Source organism: Meleagris gallopavo, chromosome 10, assembly GCF_905368555.1.
Source record: "Meleagris gallopavo chromosome 10, MGAL_WU_HG_1.1, whole genome shotgun sequence".
Taxonomy (NCBI): Eukaryota; Metazoa; Chordata; class Aves; order Galliformes; family Phasianidae; genus Meleagris; species Meleagris gallopavo.
In genome coordinates, this window is record NC_139413.1 from 18458299 (window position 1) to 18473418 (window position 15120).

The 15120-nt window shown below is 42.9% G+C and overlaps 1 protein-coding gene across 3 annotated transcripts in view; it reads left to right on the forward strand.

Annotated features, from left to right (window-relative positions):
* The first annotated feature begins 6409 nt into the window (after positions 1 to 6409).
* Positions 6410 to 15120, forward strand: part of ZZZ3 (zinc finger ZZ-type containing 3) — a 56548-nt gene continuing 47837 nt past the window's right edge. For 2 of the 3 annotated variants that reach the window (XM_085231567.1, XM_085231569.1), the window contains exon 1: positions 6410 to 6550. The gene's annotated coding sequence lies outside the window, so the exon portion shown is untranslated. Of the gene's footprint in view, positions 6551 to 6999; positions 7097 to 15120 lie in introns of those variants that run through there. The other variant, XM_085231568.1, reaches the window with a different exon arrangement.

Below are 15120 nucleotides of genomic sequence, written 5' to 3' on the forward strand. Positions count from 1 at the left end.
TGAGTTGTGAAGTTCCTCTGTCACTTCAGTGACAGGCATCCTCACACTACAACTATTTGTCATGCTAACAAAAAAGGAAATTCCCAAGTTTGCAGGGATGAAATGTGTTTGTGTTTAAGATGGTTCCAAAAAGATGACTGCCTTGTTTTTAGCACTTTGGGAACTTTATGAAGGATTTTATGCCACAGAAATGGAAATAGCCTTTTAAAATAAGACAGTGTGGGAGAACTCCAGATGGATTGCTTGTGTATAGTGGAAGGCAGGCAGCACTGCAGTGCTTAAAGGAGAAAAACCTGCACTGTGAAGAGAGATCTGATTAATAGCAGAGGAAGAATGTATCTCAGAAAGGGGCCATGGAAATGATTTTTCTCTATAAGCCTTTAACCGGACTTCTTAGATTGTTTGTCCATTTGTTTCCATTTGAGGAAAGACAGCAGTGTGTTTGGATGCCAGGGAAGCTGTCATTTCAAGAAGGGAAAATTCAGTGGAGGCCTTATTTGAGGCTTGGGAGTCTAGATTTGAACTATTAAAAGCCTGCTGTTCAGTCTGGTCAGTTTAACTCTCTCTTCTGGAGGAAACTGCTTGGGGAGTCAAGTAGCTGAAAGTTTGCTCTCTCTACGTTTTTCAGGGTTTGTTGTTGTCTATTTATTTATTGTGAGTAGTTTAGCTAAGTGTTTATTGGAACCTCCAGCATCCAGAAGGATGCTTCAGATATTGTGTAAAGTAAGTGAACGGTATAATTGGGGGGAAAAAAGATGAACCAAAGAGCTGTTGAATTAGTAGCAAAACAAATCACTTCTACAGTATACTTGAGAGCTCAGAGCTAAGTAGTATGCATAATGAAGCGTTAGTTGTAAAATTGTTCCTTGTCACTGGGATGTTTTCCTGACTTATAAGCTGGTCGTCGTCTTGTTTCAGGAATATTAGGAAATGGAGGAAGTTCTAGAGATAATTATGATAAGAATTCATTTTTTTTGTTCAGAAAACTGTTTCTGTAGGCTGAATCTATATTAGTCCTATGTCTAATGATGGTGATGTGTGTGTATCAATTTATATTTGAAATGTACAGTCTATTTCTCCTGTTCCTTAATTGGCTGGAGGCACTACAGAAACTATTTTTGTTTCTGCTCTGCAATAGTGATCCTGAGTAGATGCATCAGATAAAGGTTTATGTTTTTAAACAGATAAATGACTCTGGAATGCTATAAAAGGGTGTCAGTCCTTCTGTCAGCCTGAAACCTTGCTAGGAAAGTAAGAGATTCAATACACTGTTCAGTAACTCTATCAAGAGAAGATTAAGTGGAGCAAAAAAGCGTTTTTACTAATTCGTATCAGACAAGATCACAATCAATTTTGGTAACTGCATATTTTGAGTAGTGTTGTCGTTGTCAACTGTTGAAATGCATGAATGCAGCAAAAACATGTTACCCTATAGCAGTTTTTGTTGAATGCATACAAACATCTCTGTGGTATGAAATCTGCCAAATCTGAATTCAAGAGAGAACAGATACACCCTTTGTTGCCACACATCACTGGCCGTGATAAAGAGATCTTGGTTTAGAACTTTACTGCTCTATCTAGATGCTGTACTGTGACTTGTAACCTACTAAATGCAGTTGTGTGGAAGCTTTTTTTTTTTTTTTCCCAATTTAACCTCTTTTCCCCCACAAAACTGTATTTCATATGGAAGTTCTAATCTTTTTTGCTTTGCCTGGGAGTTGCATAGTCATAAGGGAATTCTGACTGCTCTACCAATAGACCTACGCTGATTGGAGTTACCTTCTGACCAGGCTATCAGACTGGAGATGTCTGAAGATTGGAGCCAACAAGTAGTAGTGTTAGTCCCTAATTTGGAGGCACAGAATACTCAAAGAAGTCTGTCCTTTCAGCATAGCACAACATTCAGTGATACCTGAAAGAACTTATACTTAGAGCCTTCTGGGAGTGTGTATGATCCTGTATTTTTTCAACCCTACAGCAGGTAGTTTCATATGACTACCTGTTCAGTTAGCAGCTTGTCCTACTGGCAGTGAGGTATCAGCAAAAAGAGTAAGGAATATGCTTGGTTAGAGAATACATTAAGTGGAGGTAACAATTTTCATTTGTGGAGCAGAAGTTAAATACGACTGACTTTTTCTTATGAAATCTGGTGTAATTTAATGCTAATGCATTATGTAAGAGTCCTGCTTTTCAGATTCAAAGCTCATAAAGTAACTGGCTTTTAGTAACACAAGATATCCTACTATTTCTCAAAAGGACTAAATGCAAGGAGCTTCTTTCCGTTTAGTATTACAGACAATTGTTTCTAATCAATATTCATCACATAAGCTACTTTTGAAAAGCAAACCTGAGATTTGGAAAATGTACAAAAATTTTTCAGATTATCTGATTGAAGAAACAAGCAGATACTTCTTACTTGCCATACAACCATTTTACACCAAACTAAGAAAATTCTGTTCCATTTATTCCTTTTGAATTCCCTGTGTACATCTGGCTTAGTGCAGTCTAAGCAGTTTTCTCACTGAAAACCTTTCAGCTCTTCATTTTGCCCAGGAAATGAGTAAAACAACTAGGCTTTTTCATTCTTCCAAACAGATGGCTTTTCTGGCTTCCCTCTATACTTAAGCCATCCAGAGCTGACAATTAGTAGCAGGAAGCAAAGTAAGAATTCTAGACTTTTGAAGCGTCACAAAGAAGGACAAATCACTTTCAACATTATTTCACCAAAATTGTCTATTTACAAACTTAATTTATCTTACTGGATAAAAAAAAAAATCCTTTTGGAGTTGGGGTTGAAAAAAAGAGGAAAAATATAACTTATTTTCTTGCATATATTCTGTAATAATGATTGCTACTTAAAACACGTGGCTGGTCTTAAGTTCATAGCTTCAGCTTTCAGTGATTCAACAAGGCGATAAAGCTTTTATCCTCAGTAAATGTGTGAGCACTGCCACATCGTAAGATAAAAGTGGCCCTGTTTATACTGCATCTAAAATTACAGGTGGCTTGCTTACAATAGCTGAGTCATACTTTTCATTAAAAAGCTGGTATTATCACAAAATTTTTCTCTCCTAAAGGTGTGTCAGCTGAGATATGCAGATTTAAAAAAAAAAAAAAAAAAAGGTCCATTTGTGAGAAACAGATCACTTATCGGTTTTATGGATTCTTGTGAGACTATATGCCAAGTCATTTGATGACCGATTTCCTTGTAAAGGTTGTTCATGGGTAGATTTAAGCAACGGGATCCTGATACTCCAATAGGAAACTCATAAGCTGAATGAATAAATAAGTTTTCTGATTTGTTTAAGACTGCGTTGATTAGCTAAGAGTAACGCTGAGTTGTGCTGAGCTAGCTCTCATCCATTTCAGGATGGTTTATTAGGTTTGGATCGGCTGGCTTCAGGTAGTCTCTGCTCTTGACCAGGACTTGCTATGCAGCCACCAAAGCAATTCCCCACAAACCAGTCAGTCCAATACAGCTCTCTTGAATAAGAGCAAATAAGCCTGAGCTGAACTCCAGAGAAGAATTCAACTGTAATCTCCTTCCTGCATGACAGTGTAGACCCATCACAGATCTTGGAGCAGCAGCTGAGACCATAAACCCTGTGTTTAATAGCAGCATTGGGTAGGCAAATGTCCTTATTGGAGCATACTGGAAAAATAGCAGAACTAACCTAGCTGTCCTTCAGATCAGTTTCTCAGTTGTGCCGAATTGTGCAGAGTGAGTTTTGTTTCGACAAATGTTAGAAAATTAAAAAAAAAAAAAAAAAAAAAAAATTGCTTTAATAATGGAAAAGCAGTTATGCTGTTTGTTGATGTTAAACAGGTGGAAACAGTGATGCTACCACTGAAAGCATGAGCCCTGTAAAAGCTGTCAGTGCTGGACCTTAAGGTCTTAGGCACCTCTATGCACAAATATGAGCTGGGGCTCCAGTGATGAAATGGTGGGGATAAAGCAGCTCATTTTGTAGCTAATAGTGACTGTACTGGTGGGGCTGACCTCTTTTTTTAGCTTGTCCCACTGTAACATGAGGAAAAGCTGCCATTAACACAGTTTTCCCTTGATCAGAATGTTTTTGTTTTTTACTACCACCAGTGGCAGGGCCAGAAAGTTTGCTACTGCATTATGAATTACTTGAGGCTGCCCACAACAAAATATAGTTACCACTTATTGGTGTATGGCATAACTTGCTGACAGATAAAATGGTTGTGCCAAGGCTTATGGCTTTGGATAGGTTATATGAGTAGCTGGGGAAGGGGAAATGTGTTACAGAAATGTGACGGTGCTGGGCAGGACCATATTGCTATAGGCTTAGGAATTATTTAGAAGCCTCCTGCAGGGAAGGAGCTGCCAGATAGCATGAACAAATGGAAAAAGTTTGAATTGTGGGGACAACAGAGTCAAAGTAGAGCCCCATCCAACCAGCTTCAAACAAAGCAGGTTTCTCAGGGTTTAAATGTAAATTTTATTGGGTGGAGACAATAAGTATAACAAGAATAAGCATAGTAAGTATGCTTGATCTCATTACTCTGCATGGCTTGTTTTTTTTTTTCTCTTTGCATATAGTTTTTTTCTCTAGTAGGCTTGCTGAGCCAAACTGCCCTGTGGGTACACAATTGCTGGATTCATTCCAGTGAAAGCAGGGGCATATAGAGGTGGAGCGCAGCCCAGGAGCATCCCCTTCCTTAACAGGAGCCATTACCAAAAGCACTGTGCCATTAACAATGGTTGCTCTGTTATCATCTCATCACTAGATATTATTGTTTCTTAAGGAAGATAGCAGAGCTTAGCGTTTAGACACTCCTCAGTGAATTCAAAGCGAATCCAGGTCTGGGGTGTGGTTAGGCAATATGGTTGGACTGGTTCAAACTTGTTGCCAAAAAGTATTTTCTGCCAAGAGAGAATAGTCCTGTTCCTCCCCACTGCTGGCAACACCTTTGCCCCAACTTCTCACATGCTGCCTCTATTGTCCATCATCCAAAGCAGTTTATTTCTTAGCAGAAAATTAACACCCCAGAAATGGGAGCAGCTCCTCAGTGTCTTAGAAGGTCTGATTTACTGGGTGTTCAGATGGGCACCGGTGTAGTTGGGGGGGAGGGCGTGGGGAAAGGGTGCTGCTTTGTGTCAGCAGGCTGTCAGATCGGCTCTGCTGTATTGCTCAACTGCGCCCTTCGGCAGCCATGGGAACTTGAACAAAATACAATAGATTTTGCTGTGAGAACACTCAGTTCTACTGTGAAAGCGCTAGCACTTGGCTGCAATGCAATAATGTCTTCAACTGCTGCAGCTGTTGAGCTGAGCAAACATATTTCTGCACTGATCGCAGGCAATGCTTACAGGTGCTTCTGCAATAAGAACACAAAAGGCTCCATTGCTCTTTAAGGCTACATGAAAACAGCAGCAGAGTCGACAACAAAAATTTCCTTCTCCCTCTTGTGGGCTTTCTGTTGTTTTGAATCCCTTTGCAGGATTTCCAAGTCAACAAGAAGAAGGGAAAAGTGGAAACCGCTCGGGAAAGTGGAAAAGTGACTGAGGTTTTTTATGCAGACTGCAGGGCTGCATGGCCAGACTAGTAATTGGGGCAATTATGGTGTTGTTAAATGGGAAAGAAGCACAATCAGTCTGACCACCACAGCGCCTGTCCTTAAAAAAAATTGAAAATATTTCTCTCTAGGTAATCTTCTATTACAGAAAGCTGATTTAGGTTAGGATTTTCCAGTAATTTGCAGAGTTGCTAGGGGTTCTTATTATAATATTTTTATTGCCTTTCATAAGCATTTTCACAGAAAACTTGAATATTTTGATCCTCGTTGCCTGAAGCTCACCAAATACATAAGAAAAAAAAAAAGCCCCACAGAACAGTGGGGTTAGAGGAGAACGAGTTACACGGTAGATCCTCTCCCTTTGGGAAAAGGCATCGGTAAATAAAGTCCCACCACGTAAAAAGGCTGACTCGCAGGGAACGAGGGGGATGCCAAAAAAGACGTGAACGATTGATTTTCAGCCACTGTCCAGAGAGCGCAGGACGCGGATCCGCGGAGCAGCGCTTTCTGGGCTAAGGGGAAGAGCTCTCCCGGCAGCACGGTCTCCGCCGCCCTCTGGGAAGCGGTGCCCGCCGGTAGCCCGCCGCCCGCAGCGATCCCGCCGCGCCCCGGCCGCTGCCCGCTCAGCTGCACGCGCGAGCAGCGCCGCGCCCCCCGTCCCTCAGGACACCCCGCCGGGCGCCCGCCCCCCGCGCGGGTCACCTCTCGGGGCTGCCCAACGCGCGGCCTCGCCCGGCGCAGCCCCCCGCCCGGGGGCAGCGGGCAAGCCGTGCCGCCGCCCCCGCCCTCTGCCAGCAGGCGGAGCTGCAGGGAGCGGGTCCCCGCCGCAGTGGCTGGAGGGGGAGGGGAAGGAAGCGGAAGGAGCCGCCGCCGCCGCCGAGCTGAGGGGAGCAGGCGCTGTGCGGAGCCGCCGCCGCCGCCGCCGCCGCCTGGTGCGGGCAGCACGGAGGGAGCGAGCCGCGCGCCGGGCTGCGCGGGGCCGGCCGCGCCGAGGAGCGGGCGCCAGGTGAGGGCTCGGGCCCGGGCCCAGCCCCGGGGAATGGGGGACCCGGATGGTGCCGAGTTCGGAACCCGCGAGGGGAGGGGGAAGGCAAAGGAGGAGGAGGAGGAGGAGGGAAGGAGCGGGGGGAAGCCCCCACGTGACCACCGCGTGCGGGAGGAGGTGGCGGCTCGCGCGCCCCGTTCGAATCAGCTGGCCGGCAGCGGCGCCTCCTGCGCGTGCGCAGCGGCTCCGCCTCCCCCTCCCTCATTCCCTCCCTCCCCCCTTCCCTCCCCGTGACCCCCCTTCCCAGGCGTTACGTGCGTGCATGGGTGTCCGTGCGCGCGCCCGGTCTGACACTGCGCGGCTGGGGACACGTGCGCGGCGCCGCGGCCGCCATGTTGGGTCTGAGCGAGCGTGCGTGTGCGCGCGGGGCCGGGCCGGGTCGCGGGGCGGGGATGGAAGAGGAGGAGGGAAAGGGGGGGAAGCGGGGAGAGGAAATCTCGCGAGGTCGCGCGGTTCCTGCGGGAGCGGGCCGGCTGCGGGATGGCGGCGCGGCGCTGGGCGTGCTGGGTAATGGTAACGGGGGCCCGGGGGGCGGGGACCCTGCGATCAGCCTCCTCCCCGCCGGCGTGCCCCGGGCCGCGCGGGAAGCGGGGCGGGGTCGGGCGCCCCGGGGAAGCGCTACTGGCTCCGCTCCCGGCCCTCCCTCCCTTCCCCCGCCCCGGCCCGGCCCCGCCTCACCTCAGCTCACCTCGCGCTGCCCGGGCCGCGCTTCGCTCCTCGGAGCGGCGCCCGCCCCGCCCGTGAGGCCCTCCGGCCGCCTCTAGGCCGAAACCGCGGCAGCGCCTCGGGACGGGGCCCGGGCTGCCGGCCAGCCAGGAGGGGCCGAGGAACCTCCGGCTCTGGTTCGCCCCTCGGCTCTTTCTGACCGAGGCCGTTTGCAGCCGCGGGTCCCCCGGCCTCTCGTGGCCCGGCCGCGCACAGACGCCGCGCGGTGCCGGCACGGCGCACACGTTGTGCTGCTGCTGCGCTCAGCCCTGGCTGTTGGACGCCCGCAGCTCCTGTCGCAGAGCACAAAAGACATCGCAGATCTGATCTCTGTGTGTCCCATGCTTGTAGAATACTTCTCGGTCTCCTCTTCCACTTAGAGCAATGATTCCCGTAGTGCCCGTGTGTCCCAGCTGTCCCAGCTCCTCTTTGTCACCCAGCCCTGATAGCAATGGGAGGACATACGGTTCTGTGTCATTCTTATGGTGTCTTGTGTTCTCTGCCTGTCCCAGAGAGCTGACAGGGGCTGTGGTCTTAAGGTTAAACTCTTCTTGTTACTAATTTAGACTGAGGCTGATGCATAACGATAACAAAACTTTCATAAAAGAAATCTGAACAACCAGGTGTTCTGGGCGTTTAGATTTCCAACTGTTATTCAGCAGTAAGTTTGCAGTCATTACTAGATGCACTATAATAGCTACTTGGTGGTTGTAGGTGTATTTGTGTGTTTTCCATTGATATTGCCATTAATACTAAACTAATAACATAGAGATCAAAACTTGAAGTGTACTCCATGTTTTGTATTAAATACTAACTTGTACAACCCTTAAGGACATGTCTTTTCCATGTATTTCTGCTTTACATTTAATTACAACGCTTTCCCCTTTGCTCTTGCAAGGACTGGAAGAACATTGGTTGAAGAAAAAGTGGTCTGGAGGAGACAAATTCAATTCTTTTAAGGAAAACTGTATGCAGTAAAATATTAGTGTTAGTCGGGTGAAATTTTCATTCAGTTGAAGCCATTCATGAAACTCCCTTGCTGTAGAAGGGGTTAGTTAGCAGTTCCCTTCAGCATGTGGCTTCTAAGAAGTCATTCAGAATGCGAGCAACTTGGGGTGCTTATTTCATAGAAACGTGGTATGTCCTGGAATTACAGTAAAGGCTTTTCTGTGAAGGATTGTTTTGCAGTGTGGCCACGTGTGTCAATAAGGAGCGGCAGTTATAACCTGAAACTGAAATTCTGGTGTGTCTATTTGTTATGTTGTCCAGTAATGAAGCTTCCTGCAGTTCTCAGTTGTACCACTGTAAACTAAAATGATTTTTCTTTGCATTACATACTACAAATGTCTAATTAATAAGAGTGAAGCAGTATTAAGTAGTTTATTTACTGGGCTATTTAGTGATGAATTTCAATCGTGTTTTGTCTCTGGAAAATGAGAACTAGTAAATGGGATTTTTGAACTCAGTATTACACATTTAGTATGCAGAAATAGATCTGTTTCACAGAGTTTAGGAGGATATCCTATGGCCTTCTGTTCTGTTGCTAAACAGTGCCTGGCTGTCTTGACATTTATTGGCATTTCCAGTGTAGTGTGATGGTGGACCTCCACTGCTGTCTGCCACATACAGAATGGAGACTTTCCTCTCCCAGTATTTCCGAGAGACTGGAGGAAATGTTGGGTTCTGGTTCTTACAGACCATTCTGGGTACTGGGAGTAGATTGCATCTTGTCACTGATAGTTGCCTGGTGGCTGCAAGGCGATAAGACTTTCACTTTGCTCTTCTACCACTGTGTTGGGTAAGTTTCTTCATGTTTCAAAATGAACTCAGTGAGTTGGAATAGAAGTCTTGGCAGGCTGTTTCATTTCCAGTTGTTTATTATCATTTTTTAAAAATAAGCCTTTCACATTTGAAAAGCTCTCTTTCAAGTCTTTGCAGCTTATCTGTCAGTGGTTGCTTTCTTAGGGCTTTCCCCAAAATGAAAGTCTTTGCATTTTGCAGGAACTGTTGCTACAGGTCTCTTCAATCTTTAGCATTTGCCTGTATCCATAGCTTTACGTTGTATTGACATAAATTCTAGAACTGCAGTACTGGGAGACCTATTGTTCCCTTTCTTTGGGGTTGGTTTAAATATACTTGGATTATTCCAGGCAGATATTTGTAGAAGTTGTCCTTAAAATCTTGGAATGAGAAGAAGATCTTCCACCTCTGTAGGCGGGAGAGAAGGTACAGAAAGGGGAAACTTTCGCACTTCTGGAGTGAGAAAGTTCTTAGTTTCCAAATTAAGTGTGCTTTGCTGGAAATCAGGCTGCTTTTTATAAAACCTTGCTTCTGATAAACGTTACACTTAAATCTAATATTGTTCTAGCTGTAACAACACCATAAACGTTTGTGCTTCGAAAACTGCCTTTAATGTAGAAAAAAGCTTTTCTAAGCATTTATTTTAGTTTTGTGAAAACCTGTTGAAATACTATTAGGAAATGCAGAGGTAAGCATTTAATAGCACTTTCTTCTTGGACATTGTTCTTTAAACAGAAGGCTTTTAAAAAGGTTATGTGTGTTTTCGTAATCAATGCAAAATACTCGGTTTTGGTTTTGCAGCATAATAGGCTGATAACTTCTACAGTTTGTGTCTCAGTCCTGTGTATTAGTTACAGGCTTGTATTTAATTACGTCTGCTTATACAGACGATTATCATAGAGCACTTTTTATATCTTCAGACCAAAAGCTTAAATTACAGCAACTGTTCTTGAAAGTTACTTTAAGCTTTTAATGCTTATAATGAATTCAGCTCAATGTGGACACGCCAAAAGATCAGCTTTTCCAATCCTCGGCCCTTTGGAAATACAGCAGGACCGTTCTCTCTGATGACCAAATTCCTTTTTGGTTGCTTGTTTCAGCAGCTCATGGGCCCTTGGTTAAAGTTTTACTTGATACTCTATTTAAATATTTTTGCTTTGCATTAAGCTGATAGCTTTCTATCTTGTTGCTTCTGAAAACAGCTGACTCCCCTTGTAACAATGTTTTCTCTGTTCCATTAGCTGCTCTCCCTTTCTGTTTCTGTGTATCAAACTTCATGGTAAGACATAGGATATGAATGTTGGCAAGATAGAAAATTCAGTTGTCCAAGATTTTAAAGGTGTTTTTACTAGTTCAGTTAACGGTATTTAAACACAAATATTTGCTTTGATTAATTGGGTGCATATGTGCCAGACAAACTGCTGTAAGAAGGATCAGAGCAACAGCTTCCCTTTCAGAGAATCCTGGCCGGTAGCAGAGCAGTGAGATTTTGTCTTTTCCAGCTCAGTCCTGAGACATGTCTGATTCTGTCCTTAACGTGCAGTGATTTGAGCTTGATTTATAACACTTAGTAAGAAAATATAAATGTCCAAAAGCAACTGTGTGTTCTTGACAGTTTTCATGTTGATGCATAAATGGTAACATCTTGCCTTTTTGCTTTTGCCTTTATTATTATTATTATTATTATTGGTTCACATATACACTTATATATCTGATCTGAATTTTTCAGAGCTAGAGATTTCTTGGGGTGAATGCGCCACTGTTGTATCTCTGTTACAGGCAAGAAAAACAGGAATGTGGCCCAAATTCAGAACTGGAATTGCTGTGCAACTAGGTTACTTTGCCACTAATGCTTTAAATGCTGAAGAGAGTGCTGGAGGCCTCCCCTGTGTGTTTGTGTGTGAAGGTTTTCCAGCAGAGTGACAAAGCACAGTAGTGCTGAAGTTAGAAGTTTTATCTCCACAGATAAAGAATTCAGGAACACCAAAAATAGAAACTGTCAGAGATTTGCCATGCTGGTTTGTACTTGTTAATTAAATGCTCTAAGGATGTTTCAAATTGAAGGAGCGCAGTGAGTGGGATTCAGCAGGTGTATTTTGTGAGTTTAATCCCGTTTAGTCTTTTAGTTTGTGACTTGGATGATAGAACAGAGATTTACTAATTGCTATGGTAGAGCTCAGGGTGGGGGGAATACAGGCACTGCAGTGTGAAATGATCTCAACAAATTGGACAGATGATCTGAAGGAAATACATGGGATGCATCTCAGCAAGGAGAAATGTAAAATAATGTATTTGGGTAGCAACAATAAACTTAAAATGAGAAACAACTGGTAGGGCAATAGATCTGCAAATAAGTAGCTGTATCACAAAATGAACACAAATGAGTCATGCCAGCTTTAAAAACAGACACCGGGAGTCACTCTGGGATATAGGAGCTGGATTGTTGTTGTGTGTAAGATGTGAATTTCTTTTGCAGCACTCAGCGTTAGGCTCAGATGATGCACTGTCTCAGCTTTTTGTTCTTGTGCTTCAAACAGATTTGGACCAATCGAAGAGTATTTTAGGAAGGTTGCAGTAATGGCTTCTGAGGAAGGACCAGAAGGACTAAAATTGTTTAGACTGTAGCAGAGATGGGGAGGCATAATAACAGGCTTTGAGTATGGGAAGGGTCACTGCAGAGAGGAATGCAATGAACTGTTCTCTCCAGGTAGGATAAGAAATGATGGTCCTAAATAGCACAAAAGAAGGTTTCCAGCTCTATGGATAGATAAAAACAGGGTTGAATGTCTGAGGGAGGTAATGGGATATCTGTTGCTGAAAATGCTCTAGAAAAGATTAAATAGCCTTCTTCTAGAGATGATTTGGGTGTAGTTGGCCTGTCCTTGGCACAGGGGGTGGGGTGATTTGTCAGCATAAGATCTCCACATTTTTATGATGTTTATAATGTTGCTGGCCATGAGTAAACCAAACAAATGAAAAACCAAAACCAAACAAAACAAAAAATGTGGACCATGTGGTAGAGAAAATTCTGATGTGACAGTCTGTAAGATTTAGTTTGAAAAGATGTCTCAAATATGCTCATTAAAGTGTTGCTTTATAAAGCATTTATTTAAGACCTGCGTAATGTAATATTGAAAATCACTTGAATAGACATCCTTTTTTATCTTTTGACTTCCTTCTGTATGGTGGTTTATTGTTTGTGTTTGCTTTTTGTTTATGAACATTGGAAATAAACTGAGCTGGAGTCAAAGTCTTTCAGAAAACATCACTGACAAAAAGCAAAATTAAAAAGATTAATCCTAGGGAGCGAGGGAATTGGATATATTGTAGGCTTTAAAACAGAGCAGATCATGCAGCTTCTACTTCTCACTGTGAAATAGAGATAACAGCTGTTATCTGGGAGATGTATATTGAGTGATAATCAGCACAGACAAAGATCTTCAAGTTCTTGAAGAGTTTATTATGTAAGTAGTGTTCTTCAAAATTGGTTTGTGTTCCTTAAATTAGGACTAGATTTTAGTCTTTCATCCACATTGCTGTGTAATAGTACTAACACCGAAGAGGCTGAATAGGAATGCATGCTTTCTGTTACATAGGCTGTTTCTAAACAAAATCTCTCCTCTGAGGATTTTTTAGGTAATTTGAAAACCTTTGAATAAATGAAGGAACTGCCTTTGTAACAGAAGTGTTATTAGAGCTTTTAGGTTTAGAAGTACCAGACGGTTTGACTGAAATATGTTTTGAACCAAATCCATTGTAATAATTTATTCTGAAAATTTTCACCTAAGTACTTTTCCTGTGACCTTGTTCAAGCTCTTCTAATTCTTAAAATTTGACAAAGCTGTCTTGGGCTTAATGAATAATGAAGGCCAATCTCTGTGTTGCATAGGTCTATGCTCTGCAATTAGAAAAAGGGTTCAGTGAATTCTTCGACGTTCTTGGCATTTAAAGAGAGTTGAGGACTGAGATGAAATAATATTTTTGGTGCAGTTCTTCCTAATTGTAATTTGGCTTCTGTTGCATTTTTCCATTTGACTGGGGGTATGAATTAAACTTTATACAGCTTCAGCTCTACAGGATATCATCATTCTGCTTGTTCTGGTTGATGGGAAATTGCTCTTTAGATCACTGAGGAACAAGGTGTTGGTCACGGACGTGGCACTGGTTTTAGGTGCTGATGTGATACTTGGACAAGGTGAAAGTTAATTCTTATTATTGTAAGTTTCTTATAACTTAGTTAAATAAATATGTCCTCAAAGCTGTTACTGCTTTTCTAAAAATGGATAAAGGAAGAAAGAAAGCACCGTCTGCTGTACTAGAATGATGTAAAGTGGGAATTTATTACTTCCCTCAAGTATTTTATGTCTCCCACAGATTTTTTCGTATATGTATCACTACAGAACAGAGGCTTTCTTGTAGAGTATCGTAAAGGGGTCACGGTGTCTCAGAGTAAGGGCACGGAGGCTTAAGTCTTGGACAGAGACAAATGCACCTATTCCTTAAGCTCCACCTGATGAGCGAGCTGTTACTGAGGAGGAATTGTCAGGACGGCCAGACAACTGGGGGGAGAAAGCTGTTCTTACTGGGGGTTTGGAGAAGTATTTCTTGTAGAGTGGTCTGGGGGACCATATAGGCTGTGACTGACTGAAGGATTTGTAGCGGGAAACCATTAACATTACAACAGATTGTTGCTGTTTTATTTTTGCTTGGTGATATTTTTGTTGATTTTCCCCTCCCCTTCTCCCCCCCCGTTTCCAAGTGTATAGAATGTCTTTGGCAACTTTTGAAATTTTATTTTGCAAGTCGTTCTAAAGTTAGGATGTATTGGTACATGTTTTCCACCTACTGCCTTCTTGTTATTTACTTGCACTTAGTGTATCTGTCTCTGAAAGTCAGAGTGTAACGAGCAGCAAGCCTTACTTGTTATTTATACATGCTTAGATTGCTTTTGATAGTAACTGCTCTATCTAAATTGCCCCTTGAAGAGATCTGACAAGGTGTCTGTGTTTTGCTAAGCTGCCAGCACTGTTCTTTGGGTGTTTCCTCAAAAGCAAAGTTCTGGGAAAAAAGAAGCTCATCAGAACTTCTCTGTTCTTTCCAGTCTACATCTTGTCTGCAATTGTTTTGTCCTTTAGAGAAAAGTAGGCTTAGTAGAAAGCTGCTGCAGCTTATATGTATGTTTTTTAAATTAATTTTCTGATTTTAGCAAATTCATGGTCTCCATTGTATCAGTTTTCTGGAAATTCTGCTGTCCCATGCATTGCAAAAAATGCCAAAGGGCTGAAAAATTATTATTCGAAGTATCAGTGTAGAATCTGTAGTAATGTGATTACATTTCCTATATGCTTGCATAGTTTTAAGTCCATCTGGGAGAAAATGGGTTTCTAATAGAACAAAGTGTAGTTATCTCATTTCTCTTCACTGAGATCAGCTGTAGGTTTCTCTGGATCGTGTAATTGGGAATCTGCTGATCCTTTGTTAAGAGGATTCCTAAGATACTTTAGATAGAAAAGGTTCCTCTCATAGTTGCTGCCATCTCACAGCTTGTGCTGGAAAGGACAGTGAGAAACACTGACTTTTGTATCATGTCTAAATTCATATAAGCTTTCCTCCACCTCAAAGTGAAGCCTTTTCAGAGTTTTTTTTTCCTACTTCATGATTTGTTTCAAGACATTTTTGTTGCTGTTTCTTACAGCGGTGAGGTTATTGACCTGTAGTGTGATCTGTCTTCGTGTTGAAGCAAAGAGGATCTTGCAAATCCTCAAGAATCCTCGGTATTTATTCTCATAAAAGGAATGCTGTATGGAGAAGCCCATTTTGCTGCCGGGACCTTCCAAATTCTCTAGGTGTATAAAGGAATTGGTTTCCTGCTTTTAAGATCTAGACTTTTTTTTTTTCCTTTCCATTTTTATTCACCTGCTCCCTCCACCAGAAACCACTCAACCCACCAGCATTTAGGTTATTTCTTTCTTGTTAATATTTGTGATTTTCAGTTATAAGCTGAAAATATCCCTGGTTAATTACAA